This window comes from Saccopteryx leptura, chromosome 11, assembly GCF_036850995.1.
Source record: "Saccopteryx leptura isolate mSacLep1 chromosome 11, mSacLep1_pri_phased_curated, whole genome shotgun sequence".
Lineage (NCBI taxonomy): Eukaryota > Metazoa > Chordata > Mammalia > Chiroptera > Emballonuridae > Saccopteryx > Saccopteryx leptura.
Window position 1 is genome coordinate 23,616,108 of NC_089513.1, and position 19,969 is coordinate 23,636,076.

General features: G+C 41.4%; 1 protein-coding gene across 5 annotated transcripts in view; it reads right to left on the reverse strand.

Moving 5' to 3' along the window:
• Nucleotides 1-19,969, reverse strand: part of LOC136383193 (urea transporter 2-like) — a 447,877-nt gene that overhangs the window by 127,184 nt on the left and 300,724 nt on the right. For 2 of the 5 annotated variants that reach the window (XM_066352819.1, XM_066352818.1), the window contains one exon: nt 17,052-17,142. The exons of 1 other annotated variant lie outside the window; for it this stretch is intronic. The gene's annotated coding sequence lies outside the window, so the exon portion shown is untranslated. Of the gene's footprint in view, nt 1-17,047; nt 17,444-19,969 lie in introns of those variants that run through there. 2 more of the 5 variants (XM_066352822.1, XM_066352821.1) reach the window with 2 other exon arrangements.

The window sequence follows — 19,969 nt, forward strand, 5'->3', positions numbered from 1 at the left end:
AATACAAGACGTGTGACTCAAAAACTTTTATGTAAACTCCCGTTTTCATTTCTTAATGGTCACTATTACTAACCAGATAAGAGGAAGACCTAGCCACATAAAACAAACAAATGATTAGTTGTGACAACAGCAGCTTAAGTAGGACGTTAATTAGCAGCCACAGTGATGGGGAGGTCCTGGATGGGAACAATTACACAGACAGACCCACGGTATGGCTACAATGTGCCAGGGTCCCATCCCTCACCATATGGCTGCAGTCTGGCGAATGGCTTGTTTGTTGGCAATTCATTACCATATCACTTGGAACTCAGGAGCGAAAGGTTTATGATTAGCCAGTTCATTATGCTATCCTTGGTACCTCAAGGGGACCCTGAGGGCTTGCCTCTCCCGCTGTGTTATTTTAAGGACATATGACAGGGAAGGAACAGCCTTCCCTTCCCCAGCTGCCTCAAAGTACTGTTTGCTGGAAAGTTTGTTGGAATCGAGATAGAATCTTTCAAAAGAAAATAAACAAGCAAAAAATCCCCGCAGTCATGAACTGTAGCCACAGCTGGAACCATTGGAACATTCCAGGACATAAAAACAAAGATTTCCTCCTCCTTCCCTTCCATCCTACTGAGGACACGTCAGCCAACCTGTGAGTACATTTTAGCTGCAGCAAAAGCATGATTGGAGAGAAATGAACACTAAACACCATCATAGAGCAGAATATAGGAAGCCTTGGTTCTCAAAGGGGCTCTATTGCTAACTTTGAGTAGGTTAGCTTGACCCTCGCTCCTCAGCTTCGGGACCCTGATAAACGGACACAGTCTTGTCTGTCTTACCCACTTCCCAGTGGTGTGTGGGGAGCATCATGAGAAAGGAAGGGTCTTCGGTGGGGAAAATGACACTGAATCCATGAGGCTGACTTGGCTGCATCAGATCAGCAGGTGAGCTATCGAAGAAATTTATTTTTATTTTATTATTTTTTTGTGGCAGAGACAGAGTCGGAGAAAGAGGGACAGACAGACAGGAAGGGAGAGAGGTGAGAAACATCAATTCCTCATTGCGGTTCTTTAGTTGTCCATTGATTAATTTCTTATATGTGCCTTGACTGGGGGGCTACAGCAGACCGAGTGACCCCTTGCTTGAGCCAGTGACCCTGGGCTCAAACTGGATGAGCCCGCGCTCAAGCTGGCAACCTCGGGGTCTCGAACCCGGGTCCTCCGCATCCCAGTCTGACGCTCTATCCACTGCACCACCGCCTGGTCAGGCTCGGAGAAATTTATTTTTAAATCATTAGCACAGGTAGCCAAAAAGAAAGGGCATAGACTCTCTCGCTGGATCTACTACCGATAGGGGTCTGCTCACCTCTGTAATTTAGCATTTTAACTAGAGTTGCCGAGAAACAGTGTGGGACTCTGGATAAGGGAAAGCAAAGTGGAGCTCAGACCTGAGAACTGACAGGAATGTGTGTGGCAGGGAACCCGACCTAGTGGCAGAAATACCTGAGGAGTCAGAAGAACAGTGAGGCAGGAGGGTGACATTGACCAGCACCCTCAAATAGAAGGAACAGAAAAGGGAAGGAGGAGACCTAAGAAGGAGACTCTGAGTTAGCTCCGTGAGTGCGTGTCACTAGGCAGTTGGCTGGGAGGGATGTGGCTCCTGAAGGAAGCCCCTCACTGAGTGCAGAGCACAACACGCTTCCATGTTGGTTAACACGGAGATGCCCCTGGCAGAGCTTGTTCTGTGAGATCCACTGCAGCCCAGCCCCCAGTCCTATAAAGCCTACCTCCTGGTAATAAACCCAGGGCTGGGATAAGTGTACTGATATTATAAAAACATACATAATTCTATCATGTGTCACAAACACTATCACACCTCTGCATCATAACCATGAACTACAAGAAGCATGCTTGCCACAATCAACAGCAATCACACATCTAATTAACACTAATTTTGTTTCCGTCTTAGAATTCTGAGGAGCTCTGAAGAAGACTTTCCAAGGTCCAGGTCCCTGGTAAGAGTATACAGGGCACTTTAAAACGAGGCCTTCTTCTTGTGATAAATGCCCCTCTAGCAAGCAGTAGAGGCATTAAAAAAAGAAAAGATTTTACTGATCATTCTTTAAGGACAAAAACCCAAACACAGGTCCTTCTCAGAGTCTCATGGTTTTCAGGAAGAACTGTCTGGAAAATCCAGACCGGGGTCTGAGTTCTGAATCTGACACTGACTCCTGGTGCAACATTGAACATGTCAGTTAACTTCTTTAGGTCTCAGTCCCCTCAGCTACAAAGTGAGTGCAAGGTACACTGGATTCCACTAATTAGAGAATCTTGAATAAAGTGTTTCTTGGAGCATGATCTTATAGATCCTAGTGGCTTCAGAGATACACATTTGTGCCTTGCTTTATGGATGTTGCAGAATGGACCTCGGTACTTTTCGGTTCTATTGCTCTAGTATCCATGATTCCTATTGTTGCCAGTATTTATGATATTTGGGGATGTAGTGATCCTTGCCAGCAACACAAACCCTAGATATGAAACTTCCTAAAGGAATGAGATGTGTTTTATTGTTTCCCTCCAGATCTGATGAGCCCAATCAAACACCCACAGTGTGCCTGGTGCTCGGGTAGACTCCGGGGGACATGGATGACAAGGCACAGTCCCTGCCCGGGAGTAGCTTACAGTTTGGTGGGGGGAGTTAGACTCATAAAGAGATCATTTCAGTACAAGATGGTATGTGAAACTATAGACTATAGAGGGTTCGTTTCTCAAAGTTTTTCTTGCAGACTCACCAGCATTGGAAATTACTGGAGTAGTTTGTTCAAGGCACATTTCTGCCCCACTCCAGCCTTGTAAATCTGAATCTCTAGGAGTGGAACTTGGGGTCGGCCTGTTTAATAAGCCCTCCAGGATCTTCTGCCTGACACAAAAGTGCATTATGGGAAAAGTTAGCTGTGGGAGTTCATAGAAGGATGCCACGGCATCCTGCCTTTATGACCATTTACTTGAGTTGCACGCTTGTCTAGGTTCTATGGGAAATCCAATAACATATAAGATAGAGTCCATTCCCTCTAGGATCTTACAGCCTGTGTTTTTCTCTGGAGCCATAAAACCAGAATATCATATCCACGGAAGAGGGGTAAAAATCAGAGTGGGAGTGCAGCCCTCATGCTATTCGGGCTTGAGCTTCCTCCCACGGCTCCTCTTTCCCCAGGGCATAACTACTCAACTCAACACAGGGAGACAGCTCTCCCCAAGACTGGAACTCCTCCAATCCTAGGAAGGTGGGAAGCGGCCCATGCAGGGTCACTTGTCCCTGCCAGTCCTGCTCTGACCTTGCAACTTATTATCAGACCTCAGCTGCATTCTGGGCTCCTACTCTATTCTTATCTAGTGTCCTGGAACCTCTACAGTCTTTGTTCGTCCCTCTCTATGCCAGGGACATAGCCTTCACCTGTAGCCCCGTCAGTGGAGGCCATGTGCCTTCTCTACCTGGCAATGACAAAGCAGAAGACAAAGCATTTTCTCAATATCACTGCATTAGAACTATACACCTTACACATCCCAGGGAGATAATGTTATATTTATTTTATATAAAAGTTTAGGAGGCTCAGTTAAGTTAACAAGGCTGGTGAATGGCAGACCCAAGTCTCCAATTGGGTCTCCTTACTCAACTAGAGCATGCATCTATAACATAAGAATCAAAGAGAATATTCATGGACAGGTCACAACTGGAGAGTTACTTTGTATCTTTTTCTGGGTGTGTCTAGGACTGGAATGGCCTCTGATACCTTTGGTGAGCCAGTTTACCGGCGTGGAAATAGCTTGGTATTGAGAGTCACTCTGTTCTCTACTCTCTTAGGCAAGTTTTAGCCTTCTTTCTTTCTTTCTTTCTTTCTTTCTTTCTTTCTTTCTTTCTTTCTTTCTTTCTTTCTTTCTTTCTCTCTCTCTCTCTCTCTCTCTTTCTTTCTTTTTTAATAATACAAGTTTTTATTTGCTAAATATAACAAAATAAACATCCAAAAATTATTATAATGATATTGAATGCTACTTTTATTGGCTTTTTAAAAAGACAAATGTGAATAAGAGTATCTTATTCAAAAAATTAATTCTCAAAAGTGCCTTAAGTGAAATAAATATAAAATCTAATACAATATTTTCCTGTCAGAATCTCCAAGATGGGCAATACTAAAAACCAAGCTTTTCATTTGAGAGTCCCTAAAACTGGCGTGTCTGTTTCAATTTTTTTTTTTCTTATAAAGGACATGCTGAATACCCATCCTAAAATTTGTCCTAAAATTTTAGGGCAAATTTCTCTAACACCCAATTTTTCTCTATATATTAAGTTCACTTTTTAAAAAATTAATGAAAAGATATCTAGACACAATTTCTAAGAAAACAGTGCAAAACATGGTTATTTATAGGGAGAGTTTAATAAATAATGATGTAAAATCATATTCAAAAATCTGACAAAGCCTTTCTAATATTCAACACTTACAGGTCTCAGAAAACTTTGTCTATAACAAAAGATGTTTCATGTATAGTTATAGATAAATCTAAGAGTCAGAAATGAAATCACTTGACATGGTTAATAACTTCACTTTTATGATACTAAGCATTAGGTAAGAAGTCAATAGCATTTATGTGCTAGAAGACAGTTTATTAATCAATTCTTTCAATTATATCAAACACTAATTACCCAAATGTGCCTGGACTTGACTGCTATAACTTTATGGTGTCTTTCAAGGGTATGCAAATCTTTTAAATGGGCACCTATGCAAATGTGCCAAACAAGTGAAATATAAATATTTAAGAGAACGAACAGGAATGACTAAGAGGTCTCTAGGTGCTCAGCCTGGGAGCCCCCCCTGCCCCCATTACCAATGGGGCCCTTGTGCCTCTGTTTGTGCCACCACAGTCACCAGGTCTGGCTGCTTCACCCCCTGTCACTCCTTCAGTGTCAAATGGAGTTCAGCGTAGCTCTCAAGTTTTAGCTTTTCTGACTCTAAGGTTCATTGTTGGTAAAATGACAAAATAAATCCTTGCCAATGGGTATTGTTGAGTGAACTGATTAAAATAATGCAGGTAATGTCCTCGGCTTGATAAATATTAACCTCCCTTCCATGTCCTCGTTCTTCTCACATGGAGTCCAAGATATTCATCCCTTCTCTTCTGCAGTGAAGGGCCGTTTCCTCCCTCCCAGGTCCTAGAGACTGTTTAGGAATGCTTCTTGACTGCGACCTGGCTTGTCCTCACCAGGTAATAGTTAATCCCTCCCTTTCTATAGCACCATGGAAATCCCACCTCTTTTTGAAACTAGAACTGGGGAAATGGAAGAGATGGATCAACTTTAAGGTGTCAGTTTGTCTGCATCTATCCCTGATCCCTATCACTCTGAATTTCACCTCGACACAGTGGGACCCAGAAGGGGTTGGGAACAAGGAAGGCACAGTGGTTTCAGATGCCAAAGCCTTTCTTGGGGGGCTTGAAACCTGTACACAACCTACTAGAGGCTACAAACACTCATGCATCAGGGTAAAGCCAGGATTTCAGGTCAGAAAGTATTTTATGACAACCCAGTACACCAGAGAGACACCAGTACTCCTTGGGGTGGGTTCAGATGTAAGCCATGTGGTCAGAAGGAGTGATTATTTCTACAAAGGATAATCTTTCTCACACACTATAGTCTTTCTCTCTATGCCCCCTTTTAAAAATAATAAGTAGCCAATTATTATCAATTTATTTGCTGCTTCTTATAATTAGGTTATCCATGATTAACTCACTGGAGTCTAATTTGACTCACATTATTTTATAGGAATACTCCATCAAGAGGTGTGGTGGGACTCTTGTAAGTGCAGCCTCACGCTGTTGAGCTCACAAAGCTCAATTAATAAACGTGGAGAGGGACAAAGAAGAGGATGAGAAATGGTAGGCACCCCGGTCTCGCTGAGCTGCAAAGTCCCTCCACATTCATGATTTCATTTGATGCTCACACCAGCTCTATGAGTTAGCTAGAATAGCTATTATGATCTCCAGTTTACAAACTGGGAAAGGGACCCCGGCGAAATCATAACATGGTGACCATGACAGGAATAAAACCTATGTTGACACCTGCTGGTGCGTTTCTAAAGATATTCATCAGTAAATTTAATGGTAATCAATTCTGTAGTGCTCTGAGGTTTGCAAAATGTTTTTAATTCCTGATCTCATTTGATCTTTACAACAACCCTGTGCGGCAGAGGAGTAATGATCACACCTATTTTTTTTTTTTTTTTACAGAGGAACCAACTTTGGTTCATGTCTACAAGGTATGAAAACTGGGGTGAGAACTCTGGGTTCCTGCCTTCTGATAAAGAGCTTTACTCCATTACAGCTCCCTTGGCAGCCAGCAACTTACTAGAAACACGTGGTTTAACAGCCACACAACATCATGATTACATTTTATACAAAAGACTGTTCTCTGAGACAGAGGCTCTTAATTTAGGGAGGTTTGTGAGCCTCCTCTTAGATAATATTTACATATGTATATGCATATTCATGTATATGTGTGTGTATATATGTATATATGTGTGTATATATGTACATATGTATGTGTGTGTACATATATATATATATATATATATGACATATTTGGGGGAGATTCTTTAAAATTTCTATCGTATTTTCTAAAGCTTATGTAACCCCATCTAGTGATTTAGAGAATTTTGGTCTCTTCTCCCCAGTTGAGGTCTAAGGTGATGGGGGTCAGAGTGGGGGCCTGGGTGGTGGTCTTGGGACTGGGAAGGAGGTGAGAAGGTTTCAGGACAGACCAGAGGAATAGGCTGAAGGAGGCGAATATTTTAGGATGTTGAGTCCATGTGATGGTCACATAGTGACAAACAATGCTGAGAACCAAGGCTTGGACAAGTTGGTGTAGCTGGCAGTTTGAGAGGTTTCCGTGGAATCATGGGAGCAGAAAGCAGAGTGTGAGGCGTCTGAGAAGGTGGAGAGGAGGAAGGGAGCGTGGAAGCACTTCTTTAAAGTCTGGCAATTAAGGAAAGTAGAGAGACTGCGAGCTTAGGGGGAATGCAGGACCAAGGAAAGTTCTTTCTTTCTCTTTTTTTTTTATTCCCCTCAAAAGTGGAAGGTGATATGTTTGTCAAGGAAGAGTCTAATTGAAAGGGAGAGACCAGGTGAGAATGAAGGAGCCTAATTAGGAGACAGTAGGGGGTGAATCTTCAGCTGAGATGGAGGGTTAACTTTAGAATAGACTTAGATTCTCCTGATGCAGGAGTAGCGAGGGGAGGGAGAGGTGAGGATAGAGAGAAAGTGTTAGCTTCTCGCACATTTCCTGCCAACTTCATCTACAGCATTACTTATGGCACTTTCAGTGAGCTGCAAGCTCTGCCACCAAGTTGGGCTGTTCCTGTCACCTCCAGGCACAAGGCCTCTTGGCTCTGGGCACCTGGCAGCTTCTTATGCCGTTCCTCCCCTGAACTGAGTCTCTCCACTTCCCAATCTGGAATGGACCCAGGCCTGAGGTTTCTCCAGCTGTTCCCTTTGGCCTCTCCTTGAGCCCCCAGCTTCACAGAATTCTCCTGGGGGTGAGTGACCTCAGTGATAAAATGCAGAACTGTATTATGGCAATGGTTTTCTTTGTTGTTGACTTATTTGATTGCAAAGCCTTTCAGAAAAACTCGCATTACACAATCAATGTACAGATATGTCACTTTATAGTTATCAAGTGGATTCTATTTGGTAATTTCTGAATAAGGCTCTTTTCCTGGGTCTCGCACAGGAGGACGTCCAGGTTGTTTCTAAGGTAGAGTCGGAGTCTTCTTATTACTTTATTTTAGGACTGTTCCTAAAGACAACCTCCTAAGTCAATGAAGGAAACGTTTTCAATGAGATCTGGAAGCACATCTGAAGGCCTCTTTCCTCCCGCAAAAGTTCTTCATGTGTTATATTCACTTCCAATCCTCCTCTCTCATAGAGGTGTTCAGATGCCTTTTGAAGGCTGGCTCTGACCAGACTGTGAAGGCACCTCCCTTTAGCTCCAAAGTGCCTGAGCCATTTTCTTTGGGATTATGTTAGGTGGTGGTCATCCTTCCTAATTGTGGGGGCTGTCCCATGGCAAGACTGGCAGTGTGGGCCTACTTTTGAATCCCCCTCCTGCTCTGGGGACTCCATGCTTACCCTTGTGTGTCTAACCTGCTCATTGTCAGCCCAAGCCACATCGTGGGTCTGAAGAAGTGGTAGGTGAAGTTGGAAAGGATTTTGCTGGGGAAGCTCTATAGCCAGGTGTCAACAGAGAATCCTTCCTTGACCATCCTTTAAAGAATAACATCCTTTTCTCCTGCCCCACTGCTCTCTGCCCCACCTCCTGCTCTATCACCATCCCCTGATGAACTATTTTGTGTACAGTTGAATGTGAGCTCCACAGAGATGCTTGCTGTTCTCAACCTGCTGTAGCCACAGTGCCTGGTCCTGGGTAAGAGCTCAGCACATATTTATTAAATAAACTGTTGCATGAATGTGGTGGTCAGGTCACTACTTGCTAGAGTCTGGGGAGCAATGAGTTGCAGTGAGGAAAGGGTTGAACTGGGAGCCAAGAAATCCAGGTTCACTTTCTAACTCCGCATGAGTCTCCATGTACTTCACTCCTACCCCCCCTAAGGTGCGCTGGCCCCTGAGGCCGTTACAACACTGACAGTCTCTGGATTTTTGAAAGGAAGAGCAGTGTAGGAGAGGATATGGGGTTTGTTGATATTCAGGGTGAGATTATGTTTTGGCTTTGACACCAACTTGATGACTTTGGGAATGTCACTCAACTTTTTTGAGTTTCCAAACTTTTTGTATAATAAGGGTAATACTTTACTTCCTTTCTAAGAGGGAATTGTGTGCACTGAATAAATTATTGTATATGAATGAAGACTTGGATGCTACAATCAGGGTGGTCTCGGAGATGTTAGTGGTCTCTCTTCATTCATTTTCCCACTCAGTTGTCTGGTTGGGAAATAGACCACCATGTTAACGGGCATGAAGCACTGCCCCTCAGGGAACTGGTGCTGCCACGGAGCCTCACCTGGTCTTTGCTCATCTCAGCTGCTAAAGAGCCTTTGGTGGCCTTCAAGATCTCAGCAAGCTGATCAGACCTGTGAGCAGAAGCTTGGCCTTACATTACAGATATTGCGTTTCCTTTCCTTTGTTTTCTCTGGACTCTTGGTTGCCACATTGAAGATATTAATTATTTTAACAGTTCGATCCTGAATTAGATTGGCACCTTTTATGAATTATCATATTTATGTGATCAAAATCCCTCAAGAGCCAGAGACAAGTTTTTCATGAGTGTGTCTTTCTAGGGGGAATGACTCACTTCAGTAAGACGGTAAGGGGGTCTCTGGCCCAGCAGAGAGGCACATGTGGGATCCCAAGATTGGAGCTGAGACTCAGCCTTGACGTTAGTCACCGCTCCTCTGATCTGTCTTCAAGGCTTTAATTACTTGCCCTGTTCTGTAGGTCCCTAGGTGGCTGGATGACATTTTGATTTTGTCATTTTGCCATTCTATCCCTCTCCCCTTTCCTTCCTGCTTGGCTTCTGGATGGCGTGGAGCTGCAATGACCATCTCAGATAATGAAGTAACCTTGGGGATGGAACACATTTACTTATGGGTGGCAGAGCGGGAAGATGAAAAGATCCTGAATTCTGGACATCATGCAGAATTAGCCATATTAGCCTTGGAATGCCCACCTCCAAATTCTTTGAAGTTGGGAGAAATAATGTCTTGTTGTATTTAAGCCATTGTTATTCCTGGGCCCGTTCATAGCCAGAGAATGCTGTGTTTGATGCCATGGCAGAGCTGGGGCTGGCCGGGTCCCCTGTGTGCCTTGACTATCATGCTTGGCAATGTTTCTTTCTTGACCCCACTGCTGCCGTGTGTGGGACTGTCTTGCTGTGTGTGCATGAGCTGAAATCCAAAGCCAAAATAATTTCCAAGCTGTCAGCTCTGTGTCCTGTGGACTCACACTCCCCACTCCCTCTCATTTCTACCAGAGGATAGAGAGAGGTTGCTGGTGAATAACTTTTCTTCCCCCTGAATTATTTACTTGATCAAATGCAATAGCCATAGCACAGAATTTTATAATGTTAACATTTTGCTAAATTAGTTTTAGTTTAGTTTTCTTTTTTTAATTCAAGAAATAACACATTATGGTTCAGGTCAACCCACTTTGAACTTCCTTGAGCCTAATTTCTTTCTTCCTCTAAGAAACCACACATATGTTTGAGTCTATACATTAGAGATGTACTATTTTGTAGGTTTTAAACATGAATGTAAATGGTATATTAATATGATTTGGTTCTTTTCACTCAATTTCAGTTTTCCAAAGTCATTCTCTTAACACATGTGCCTAGCTCACTGGGGCTCACTGCTTTGAAATGTACATCGTCTCTTTGTTGCCCTGTGGATGAGCATTTAGATTCTTTTCAATTTTTCAATCTTGCAAAGAATGCAGTGATAAACGTTCTTTTCCACGTCCCATTCCACTTAGGAGAGAGTTTTTCCAGGGCATATATCTAGATGTAAAACTAGTTGTCATAGAGACACATTCCTTCACATTTCAAGATATTCCCAAATTGCTGTCTGAAGGGGTTAAAACAAGTTGCACCCCCCCCCCCCCAGAATGGTAGTGCCCACTTGTCACAGAAACTTGGTGTAGTCGAACCGTTTAGTGTCTGACAACTGGATGAGTGTGAAATGAGTTGCTTTAATTGGCAGCTCTCTGATCATTCATGAGGAAGGACATCTTTTCATGGTTGTAGAGACCATCTTGATTTACATTTCTGTGAACTGTCTATTTTTATGTTTTGTCTGTTTTTTTTTTATTGGGCTGTTTGGTTTTTAGCTATTGTAGTCCCCCCACAACATATTGTAAATATTAATCCTTTGTTGATCAACGGCATTGGAAACTCCTCCTGTAAACCTCTCACTTGTCTTTTGGCTTTGTTCATGGTGTATATGGTCAGAGAAGCCTTTCATTTTAATGTAATCTAATTTATTCATCTTTTTCTCTTTGTAATTATACTAAATCTTAAGAAATCCTTTCTTTTTTTTTTTTTTTTTCTTTTTTTTTTTTTTTTTTGCTATTTTCTGAAGCTGGAAACAGGGAGAGACAGTCAGACAGACTCCCGCATGCGCCCGACCGGGATCCACCCGGCACGCCCACCAGGGGCGATGCTCTGCCCACCATGGGGCGATGCTCTGCCCATCCTGGGTGTCGCCATGTTGCGACCAGAGCCACTCTAGCGCCTGGGGCAGAGGCCAAGGAGCCATCCCCAGCGCCCGGGCCATCTTTGCTCCAATGGAGCCTTGGCTGCGGGAGGGGAAGAGAGAGACAGAGAGGAAGGTGCGGCGGAGGGGTGGAGAAGCTAATGGGCGCTTCTCCTTTGTGCCCTGGCCGGGAATCGAACCTGGGTCCTCCGCACGCTAGGCCGACGCTCTACCGCTGAGCCAACCAGCCAGGGCCAAGAAATCCTTTCTTGATAGAAAAATATCTTTCTGAAATTTCTTCTAATAGTTCAAAAATTTTAAACTATAAATGCCCCAATTTCTTTCTGACAACTAATTTTTGAAGTAGAATTATTAGATTTCCTGTATATAAAATAAAAGCACATCTGTCTGTGGAAAAAAATAAAAAAAATAAAAAGGAGTCTATAAAATAAAAAAATTAATAACTTTTATCCTTAAATGCATTTGGAGTTTATCTACAATATTTTGTGCATATAATAGAGCTCTAATGTTAATTTTCCAGTAGGGCGAGCCCATGGTTGTGATGCTATGTACCAAATAGTTTGTATTTTACTGACTTATTTGGCATCACTCATTATGTTCCAAATTTCTACCAATGCATAGGTTTCTTTCTGGACTTTCATGTTTATTCACTGGTCTCGGTTTCTCTATACCCCTACCCTGCTGCTTTATTGTGTGTTCTGATATCTGTGGTGTAAACCTCCCTTCATGGCATTCCATCTTAAAATTCTTTGGTTACTTTCAGCCTTTTTTACTTTATATGAATTTCTTAAATTCACTTTTTTCCAGTGTCACTGAGATGTAATTGACATTGTATAAGTTTAAGGCACAAAGCAGAATGGTTTGACTTATAGCTATTGTGAAATATATATGAATTGTGATTAATTTGTTAAGGAAATGCTTCCTTCTACATCTTTCAGCAGGTTCTTTTCTTCCATTTCACCTGCATTCCAAAGATTTGGGTTCAGTTTCAACTCTGCCACCCAGTGGCTGTCTATTTTGGGGCAAGTATCTAATCTCTCTTTAGTTTCCTCATCTGTCAGATATGCTCTGTCTACCTGTTCTGCACAAGGTTGCTGAGCTGACCAAATAATTTAAGGACACAAGCATGTTTTGGAGAGTTAAAAATGCTGAGGAAAAGTAAAAAAAAAAACCCCAAAAAACAGTTAAAAATCCAATAATCTCAGGACTAGCTTATGACAAAATATAAAATTCAGGTGATTTTTACCTCAGCTTTCTGTTTCTCCACCCTTCTTGGTTCCCTTTTCTCCCCAAACTTCCAGGGTTGTGAGACACAAAAGTCATTTATTACAGTAGACTTTGCAGGATTATGTATAAGAGGCAACTTTATTCAGAAGGTTTGGGTCCAATTTCAGACTCTATCAGACTCTAACTTTGTGATTTAAGGTAAGTAGTCACTCAAACTCATTGAATCTCCTTTACATAATTTCCTATCCAGTAGTGTGAAATCCCCCCCCCCAAAGAAAGAAAGTGCTCTGTAAAATATGAAGCCTTATGAGAATCAGAGGATGTTATTATGATGTTGATGTTATTATTAGTGTTCTTGCTGATATTTACATGGGAGAAAGGTCTTATGGGAAGGCTGTGATGTTTACTGTGCACTCACCACTTGAATTAAGGCACACAGGAGAATCAAACTTATATTGTCTATAATAGTGGCTGATCCAATACAGTGTCTACACAATTTTCTACAAAATGTAGGCAGTCCCTTTCTTAAATACCATTTCCTCTAGACTTTGTAGCTAGGCATGTGGAGGAATGGAGGTGATTGGAAGTCCATGATGTCTCTCTGGACATTCAGAGCTACTCAGGTGCAGGGGCTGGGCTCAGCAGTGATTTGAGAGTGAGAGCCTCGAGGGGTTCAAAGGGGGAACAAATGAGTCATTATACTCTCCTTGCAGATACCAGTCCACTAAAATGAACATTAAGGTCAGCCCTGATGTTCTGTGAAAGGACTTCCCTTGGAGTGAACATATGGCAATATCCCCACATCTTTCTCACTCTTGCTATTCAGACAACTAAAGCATCTTTTTCTTCTGCGCCAAAATCAGACTTGGGCTTAGGCCAAATGACATTCATGACCATAGCACACCTGCATAATCTAATGCAGAACACCCTTCTTGGTAATTAGGTTCTTACCCTTTCCTCAATTCTACTGAATCAGATTTCTTACTTGTTCTCTAGCCACCTCCACAGCTGATGCTGTACTCTCTTGTTTTGACCATAAGTCTCTACTAGAAGTTGCTGGAATCCTTCTAAGCTAATGTCAGCCTGACCACCTCTGCTCTTAGCCTCTGCCAATGTCCACTTCTCTGCTCTGATTTGCACAGGGCTCTGGATTTTTCACCAGGGATTAAGTCTTAGTTCCCAGAACTCATGGTTGGACTGTTTTTCTCTAGGGTTCACACCATGTCTGACCTATCTCATTCTCCTTTCCCATGTGACTCTTGCCTGTTCTTGTTATCATGTTCATGGAGCATCAAGGGTGACTCTCTTTTGAGACCCTGTCCTGTCTAGCTTTACACTGTAGATAAAGCACATGACTTTTTTCCTTTTAATTCATAAGTTCTGAGTACAGGATCACTGTGAAACCTGCCAGTCAGGTAATGTTCCGAACAGACTACAGCTGGTTTTGTTATTTTTTTTTCCCAGATGAAAGAGTTGCTCTAGAAGAAGCTGTGATTGTCTGCTTAGATCCTACATTATGAATGAAGAACAAATTCACCTACTACTGGGAGTTGTCTTTCTCAGAAGAGAGCTGACTTGCACCTCTTTGGGGCATCTCACATCCTGTCACAGCTTGATGTGGTCATAACAATCGGGGGGGGGGGGATTTAAAGGTCCAGCCCCTTATTACAACACTGAAGGGCCACTTCATTCTAGGGATCTCCATGGGGTCATCTAGTGCCTTGAGGCAAGCCTGCAGCCCAGCTCTTCCCATTTCCCATTTTTGCCTTCTTCCCTTCCTCTGCAGAGGTTGATCCTGAGAACACTCCTACTTCCAACACACAAGTCTCCATATAGACTTGGATTCCTGGAGACCCTAATTTATAGCAGGAGACCTTTATCTGCAACTTTCTTGCTCAACCAACCAACTCTCTATAGACTGACTAGTCTTAAAGAAGACAAGACAATCTGAATCCAGTGATATCAAAAGGAAAAATCCTCAAAGGCATTCCTAGTTCACCTGACCAATAAGGAACTGAAACTGGGTTCCTCAATGATTCCATTTCTTTCATACGGTCCCATTTTACATTTGGTATGCTGCTATCATGTTGACTTAAAAGAAATGGGTTTAAGAGCCAAATGGCGACTCTGACTGGGCTATAATGTGATCTTGGTCATTAACACTTAGCCTTCATGATGCTCAGTTCTCTTACCTACAAAATGGGTGTGATAATAGTGTGTCTGTTTTCTATTTTATGAGGGTGTCATGAGAGTTAAATACCTAAATGTAAATCACTATAGAGAAGAGATATTCTGCTTTTATTATTGGTGGTAATCATAATTATTTCCTGATAGTAACAATGATATTACAAGAATCAGCAATTGTGGTGATGTGAGTAATGCATTTCTGAAATTATTCATCATATGTAGATACTGCTGGAGAAGTCATTCATGTGTTGAGATAATGAGTGCCATGACTCTTTCTTTGGGGTTTTATATCCACCCTATGAGATAGATCCCACTCTTGTCATTCTAAATAACAAGAAACTAAGGGTTAGAGGAAGAGATATGTTTGAAGGCTGATATCCTGAGATTCACTGGCTTCTATAGGTTTTCAGCATTGTCAGGTACACCTAGCCCTTCCAGTGTAGAAAAACCCTGTCTTTAAAGCCTTGTTATCAGTGGCTTGTTGCCTTAACCACAAGAAAGTTGGTGTTAGAAGTTCTTTTATGCAAGGAAGAATGATTCATTTTTCAAAGAGTCATTGATAAGTCAACTAATCCTTGCTTTGTGATCAATGTATGAATGCCCATTAAGGATTTTCTCAGCAAGAACTTTCTAACACTATGATTTTTCCTGACAGGGCCCATGATGAATTTAGCCTACCACAAAGTGGAGCTGCTGAGATATTCCTGCCAGCTAAGGACTGACCCAAGACCTTTTTCATCAAGGTGAGGACCGTGTGACTAATTCTATTCCATGAAATGTGTGTCAACCGTAGACCACAGTGATAATAAGTGGGTATGGCATCTTCACTTTCTCCTTGCTTATAAACCAAGGGTATGCAGAAGACCCAGCATAAAACTCAGAGGCCCAAGAAGACAGTGAAGCCACAAGATAGGAGGTCCCTGGATTTCTGAATCATAGACAAACACCCATTTGGATCTTACATGAGGGAAAAGTGAACTATTATTAATGAAACTTCCGGTTAACAGTAAACATTTCTAGGTATTAGATCATAGAGTACAGATATATAGGTATAGGCTTTAACTAAATGTTCCAGTCGCTTTGGTATGTAGCTTATAGTCAAAGATTAAGAAAGTGTGTTAGTCATGTCCTAGAGGCCTGCCGATAAAGCAAGTTCCAGAAAAAATGTTTAATAGTACACTTTGCTTGAGATAATAGGAAAATGTAGCTAGTTAAGCACAAAACAATGATAACTTAAACAATAAGTCACTAGATGTTTAGTTTCTGCCTTTTTCTCTAAGGAGAACATCACTGACACACAATTATGAGTTATTTTACAAAATCTTGGTTCTTCAACCTAGTTAGATCACCTAACTACAGCGACAAAGGCACCAGACAAGATGACGTCAGGAACTGAATTCATTGACCAAAGAAAACCACTGAAGCTTACATGACAACTAACCAATCAGCTTTGCCCTTGACCTCTAACCTCTAACCCTCAGTTTCTCTTTTAAAAAATCATTGATTAAAAACCATCTAGGAGTGCAGATTTTGAGCACAAGGTCATCATCCTTTTAACTTAGTGTTGCCAATAAATTTTTAAAATTTCTCCTCTTTAATACTCAGGGTTTAGTGTTTGGTTCTGTGCTGTGTTGAGTGGGTGAACCCTTTTTGGTTCAGTAACATTAAACCACCAAGATTTTAGTGTTATCTCTTATACCAGCTATGTACTATAAATCCCAATGGAAAAAGATCCATCAGTATTTCAGATCTGGTTTTAATCCCCTGCCATCTTGGAAACTACTGCCTACCCCATGAATACCAGCTCACCCATCCTAAGCAGCTTTCATTGAGTTCTATCTAGGAATAGAACAGCTGTCTACTTATCAAACAACAAAAATCTATGTTTGGCAAAATGGTAGTTTTCATCAGTAAACAACCTAAGACAACAGTATTTACATTGCTAGAAATGTTACTCTTACCCTGAACCAGTGGTATCCCAACTCAGGCCCTCCTGGTGACATTACTCAGGAACACTAATGAGGTGTGGGGATGATAAATGAATTTATCTTTTAACACAGTTATCTCCTCTTCTTTCTCAAATTTATAAATATGTTCAGCAGTGCCAGATCTGTTTGTCTATTTTTGACATGTAAATCGAAATTGTTCTTCTAAAATTTTGCAGAGAAGGTGGTCATGTGGAATTGGAACTGAGCTGGGAAGACACTGGTTCAAGGGAAAGAATATTACCCTGGGACTTGATTCTCTCAAGTCAATCACATTTCCATGTGGTCCTAGAGACCTCCGAGGGTGAAATAATTTTAGTTTTTCATGGTAGCATTTTTGGTGATAATGGTTGTTTTAGAAGACACAAACATAATGACAAGTTCTAGAACATACTCACAATGTCCTTGGTCACGGTAGAATGAGTGGATTCTATAAAGATCCTGTGAACTTCTATTTAGTTGACTTCAAGTGGCAAGCAAGAAATAGTGCTGTCAAGATAAACAATGGAGGTCAGAAACAAGAAATCTAGAGGATTTAAATTGCTTTGTTTTTTAACTTAAAATAACATTTACTCTTTTTAAAGTTGTAAACAATCCATGCTCATTTTAGAAAAGAACAGAAAATATAGTTTAGGAAATAGGACATAAAACTTATCTGTGATCCTACTCTCCAGGTATAACCGTTGTTAACCCATGGAACCCTTAGAGATTTTTCATGAGTGTTTGTGGATATACAAATATATATTTTCCTACTGTTTTTAGTTTACAAAACTGAGATCATGCTATTTTGTGACCTGCTTTTATTTCATTGAATAAAATGTTATGAATACCTTTTTTCAATAAATAAACTTCAACTATACGGTAGATGGTTTCTAAGATGTTCCCAATGATCCCCGCCTTCTTGTTTCTCATACTGTGTAATCCACTCCCCTGGAGCATGGGCTGGACCTCTGACTCACTTCCAACCAGCAGAATATGGCGAGTGTGATGGGATGTCAGTTCTTAGATTGGGTTTCAAAAAGTCTCTGACTGCTGTCTTGTTCACCCTCTCTTGCTCTTTTTCTGGCTTGCTTTCTGTGCTGAAGCCAATTGCTATGTTATGAGCTGCTCTACAGAAAAATAGGGTAATGAAACTGAGGCAAATAACTGAGGGAAACCTCCAAACATTGGGCCGGAGGAACTGAATCCCACCAATAATCGCATGCGTGAGTCTGAAAGTATTATATATAGATCCTCTCCAAGGTAAGCCTAGAGATTGTGAGAGACCCAAGTCAGAAGATCCAGCTCAGCCATGTCCATGGATTGCTGACCCACAGATACTGTGAGAATAATATATGTTTGTTATTAAGCTACTAAGTTTTGGATTAATGTAGTTATATATAACAAATATAAACCATGTAGTTTTTAATAGCTGTTCGTTATTCCAATGTAAGGTTGTACCATAATTTACTCAATCTTTTATTGCTACACATTTTGGTATTTTATTTTACCTGTTTTATTTGTTATAAACAAGGCTGCCATGAATGTCATTGTTAGCTAATTCTTGGTATACATTTGTCATTCTTTCCTAAGGGAAAATCCTTGAAGTGAAATAGTTCAACTTCAAAGGGTTTGCATCTGTTAAGCCTTTGAGATGCTATTTCCCAGTTGGTTTCTGGTAGGACTGGACCCATTTACACCCCTGCTGGCTGTAGTTCTAGTGGCTGCTGGCTCACACCAAAGGGTTTGCGTTTCTGAAGCATATTTTTGGTTAATTTCCACCACTGTGTCTTGAGCTCTGTCTCCATGCATACCAGTTGGAAATAAAACTATATACAAATAAAAAAACCTGAGAATGAAGATGAAGATTGAATCTTCAAAACTACTAGGTAATTTGAAGCTAAACAGTTTAATCAACCTACTACTGTTTTCAAATCGGTTAGATGGCTTCAATCATCCTCAAATTGTAATTTTTATCCTTTGGTGAGCACTAAACTTCTAAAAATATGGTGATGCTCATATCCCCAAGGACTTAGGAAGAAAAACACTGCTTAAAGTCAATATAACAGAGAGCTTTTTTGAAAATCTTAGGTTATTTTGGTCACACAAAAGATTGTCAATAAATTCAACTTTTTTTTTTTTTTACAGAGACAGAGAGTCAGAGAGAGGGATAGATAGGGACAGACAGACAGAAACGGAGAGAGATGAGAAGCATCAATCATTAGTTTTTCGTTGCGACACCTTAGTTGTTCATTGATTGCTTTCTTATATGTGCCTTGACCATGGGGCTATAGCAGACTGAGTAATCCCTTGCTCAAGCCAGCGACCTTGGGTCCAAGCTGGTGAGCTTTGCTCAAACCAGCTGAGCCCGCACTCCAGCTGGTGACTTTGGGGGTCTCGAACCTGGGTCCTCCACATCCCAGTTCGACGCTCTATTCACTGCACCACCACTTGGTCAGGCAATAAATTCAACTTTTTAAATTACCAAGCCGGATGAACCAAATTCAACAAATATATTTTTAGAGAAAGCCTTTTACATACATAGATAACACCACTATTTCCCAATCGCAACTTCACTGTTGGGGGAGGATAAATATTTTAACGAATGCTATATATTTTAACAGGCTCTGAAACTTGCAGTTGGTTTAAGCTAAGGGTGCAACTTCAGGCATCTAAATAAGTTAATAAATGAGGAGGAAAATCCATGTTAATTGTAGTAATTTGCAGTACTTTCAAATTCTTAATTAAGAAATAAAATAGGATTCATTATCCATGCCCACTGTAGATGGCATACATAGATCACCATTATGACCAGACCCAAGACCTGAAGTTATTGCCATAAATGAAACAACAGAGAGAAATCACTGGCCAAAGAAGCAAAGAAGGAGTAGAGACAGCCATGTAAAATTCTTTTCTTCCCAAAATGCTCTTCTTTCTGACCTTAGGATTGTATTACCTTAAATACCTCCCATGAGACTGGACTCCTGACCCCCCCTACCCCCCAATCTTTGGGGATAGATTTTTCTTTTAAGCCTCACACAGAACATTTATGAGCCTGTCTGGCCACCCTAGTAGTGCCAACATTTCCCTGATCTCCTGACCACTGAGGTCCCCTCCCCCCCCCGAAAGATATATATATATATACAGACAGACAGACAGAAAGGGAGAGAGATGAGAAGCATCAATCCACAGTAGCAGTACCTTAGTTGTTCATTGATTACTTTCTGATATGTACCTTGAGCAGGGGGCTCCAGCTGAGCCAGTGACCCCTTGTTCGAGCCAGTAACTTTGGGCTCATGTCTATGATCTCAAACCCACTTGGCGACTCCATGCTCAA